General features: G+C 36.4%; 1 pseudogene; it reads left to right on the top strand.

Annotated features, from left to right (window-relative positions):
* Positions 1 to 1,350: 1,350 nt before the first annotated feature.
* Positions 1,351 to 1,704, top strand: LOC116589325 (annotated as a pseudogene).
* The last annotated feature ends 1,885 nt before the right edge of the window (positions 1,705 to 3,589 follow it).

Below are 3,589 nucleotides of genomic sequence, written 5' to 3'. Positions count from 1 at the left end.
GATGTTAATAACAACATATCTAAAATGTTTCCTTATTGAATTCCTTAATTAAACTCAGAACTCTTTAAAAAATATTTATTATTCTCATTATTGTTATTTTTTATAGCCCACATACATATGATCTTACCTTATTATTATGGGTACTTGGCCAAATTCACCACAAAAATGTAATAATCTGGAATTTTTTAAGTTTCTGCGTTTCTCTAATTAACCTCATGAGCAATTTGAATCTATCAATGAATGATACAATATTTGTTGTATCTTGTATACATAAGAGTGTGCCTCTTATGTATACAACATTCTACTTGGTTTTATAGGAAGAAAGAAACATCCAACTGAGATATAAGAAATGTAAGAAATGTTAAACCATGTGGCTGTGATTCCAAAAGCTAAGAAATTTAGAAAAGCAAGAAATCAGATCAGCATGTGAGGGAAAGGGTAAAGAAGGATTCAAGGAAGTGTTGGGAATTTGGTTAACTAGCACTGGAAATGATAGAAGATCAAAAAGAAAGATATTTCAGGTGGAGAGAAGAAATCCAGGAAGGACAGGATGAGAAATTGACCACTGTGGGACACCAGGACAAAAGAATCCCACTAAGCTATCTTGCCTAGCCAATTACTTGTAAACTACCAGTGCCACTCATGACAATTGAACATATCTCATAATATTTCCAGATTTAAAAGCAGTTGGATCGGGGCACCTGGGTGGCTCAGTGGGTTAAAGCCTCTGCCTTTGGCTCGCGTCATGATCTCAGGGTGGTGGGATCAAGCCTTACATTCGGTTCTCTGCTCAGCAGTGAGCCTGCTTCCTCCTCTCTCTCTGCCTGCCTCTCTGCCTACTTGTAATCTCTGTCAAATAAATAAATAAAATCTTAAAAAAAAAAAAGCAGTTGGATCTTAAGAATTTAAACCTCCTTCTGATATGAATTTTACAAAGTAAGCAAATGTAACCCACTGACTTCCAGATAAAGCTTCCTGAATAAACATGTGCATTATTTTTACTTCCTCCTAAAACTTGATTAAAACTTCAATGAAAGACTCTTAAGCTCTTTGAGGAAGACACAGTCGCAGGTTCAGGGGAGCTCTGGGAGCTGACTCACAGCTGTTCATTCTTGCTGCAGCCAAGGAACAAGACAATCAGGAAACCATGGCTTTTTTTTTTTTTTAAGATTTATTTATTTATTTGACAGACAGAGATCACAAATAGGCAAAGAGGCAGGCAGAGAGAGAGGGAAGCAGGCTCCCCGCTGAGCAGAGAGCCTGATGCGGGACTCGATCCCAGGAAACTGGGATCATGACCTGAGCTGAAGGCAGGCTTAACCCACTGAGCCACCCAGGTGCCCCGAAACCATGGCTTTTAAAGACACTGGGAAAACACCCATGGAACCAGAGGTGGTGACGCACTGAATTAAAATTACTGTAACCATCCCCAAAGTAAAATCTTTGGAGGTGTATGCTGACTTGATCAGAGGCACAAAGGGGAAAATTTCAAAGTGAAAGGACTAGTTCAGATGCTTACCAAAACTGTGACTATGACTACAAGAAAAAAAATGTGGTGAAGTTTCCAAGACTTGGGATCGTTTTCAGGTGAGGATCCATAAGTGACTCATTGATTTGCATGGTCTTTCTGATATTCTTAAATAGATTCCATAGATCAGTATTGAGACAGGAGTCAAGAATGAAGTCACCACTGCAGATGTTTAAATCAGCCCTTTTAACAAATTATCAATTGTTAAAAAAAAAAAAATTTCAATGAAAGTCTCTTAAGATATAAACCCACGATAGGGTGCCTGGGTGGCTCAGTGGGTTAAAGCTTCTGCCTTTGGCTCAAGTCATGATCTCAGGGTCGTGGGATCAAGCCTTACATTCGGTTCTCTGCTCAGCAGTGAGCCTGCTTCCTCCTCTCTCTCTGCCTGCCTCTCTGCCTACCTGTGATCTCTATCTGTCAAATAAATAAAATTTTTTAAAAAATCTTAAAAAAATACATATTGCTATTTCCATTTAAAAACAAACAAACAAACAAAGATATAAACCCACTAAAACAGAATGGGAGAAGAAAACAGCAACCATTTTAAAAGCTGGAAGGCAAATGGAAAAATGGTAACTAACTTAGTACATTGAGAAAGATGAATCTTAAACCCATAGTATAAAAAGTTTAAGAATCAATCTCACTTAAACATAGAGACCTAAATGCCTAAGTAATTGGCAGAGTAATATTTTTGGAAATTGATTAAATGAACACTAAAAGTATAACAATTTGTTGAAAACTTGCCTAAATAGCTTTAAGACTTAGATCTCCTTCTCTGTTCCAAAGACTGTAGGTTACCATTTCTCTCTTACACTAGCAGAGACCTGTAAGTATTTTTGAAAGCTTTATTGAGATATAATTCATATACCATAAAATGTACCCACTTATAACATAATACAATGGTTTATAATATATCCATAGAGTTGTGCAACCATCATCACAATCAATTTTAGAACGTTCTCATTACCCCAAAAAGAAAACTCCATACCCATTAGCTATTACCCTCCAATCTCCCTTCTTTCCAGCTCTAAGAAGGCACTAATCAAATTAATTAAAATACATTAAATTTTAAATCAATTAAAATCTAATTAATTAATTAAAATTCATTAAAACTTTATCTCTATGGATTTATCTATTATGGGCATTTAGTATAAATTGATTAAATCTCATATGTGCCCTTTTTTAAAAAAAAGATTTTATTTATTCATGTGACAGAGATCGCAAGTAGGCAGAGAGGCAGGCAGAGAGAGAGGAGAAAGCAGGCTCCCTGCTGAGCAGAGAGCCCAATGCAGGGCTCCATCCCAGGACTGTGGGATCATGACCTGAGCCGAAGGTAGAGGCTTTAGCCCACTGAGCCACCCAGGTGCCCTGTATGTGCCCTTTTATAAAGCTTCTTTCACTTGGTCTAATGGTTTTAAGGTCATCTATGTTAGAGCATGTGACAGTATTTCATTTCTTTGTATTGTCAAATAGTACTCCATTGTATATATATATATATATATATATATATCACATTTTGCTTACCTGTTTTTCCACTGATGGATATTTGAGTTGTTTATACTTTTCTATATATCATGAATAAAACTACTATGAACAAGTTTGTGTACAAGTTTTGTGCAGACATATGTTTTTATTTCCCTTGGGTATATACCTAGGAGTAGAATGTCTGTGACATATGGTAACTGTATGTTTACTCTTTTAAGGAACTGGCAGATTGCTTTCCAAAGTAGCTACACTATTTACATCTCCACTAGCAATGCATAAAATTTCCAACTTCACATCCTCACAAAAACTTGCTACCTGTCTTTTTCATTTAGCCATCCTCATGAGTATGTAGTGATTCCCACTGTGTTTTTATTTGCATTTTAGGGGACATATATTTTTTGAGATAGTACCGAAATCTCCTGCCCCAGGAGAGACCGCACATACAGTGGAATAAAGTAAAAATGCATATATTAATATAGAAAGCTCCATCCTATTTTTTCACTCTGCCACTAAGACAGCTACATATATATCACAAGGCAAATAAATCAACTAAATCTTTGAGCACTCTGGCTAAAT

This window comes from Mustela erminea, chromosome 4 (genome assembly GCF_009829155.1).
Source record: "Mustela erminea isolate mMusErm1 chromosome 4, mMusErm1.Pri, whole genome shotgun sequence".
Taxonomy (NCBI): Eukaryota; Metazoa; Chordata; class Mammalia; order Carnivora; family Mustelidae; genus Mustela; species Mustela erminea.
Note: the sequence above shows the minus strand (reverse complement) of the source record. Positions and strands in the feature narration are given on the sequence as shown.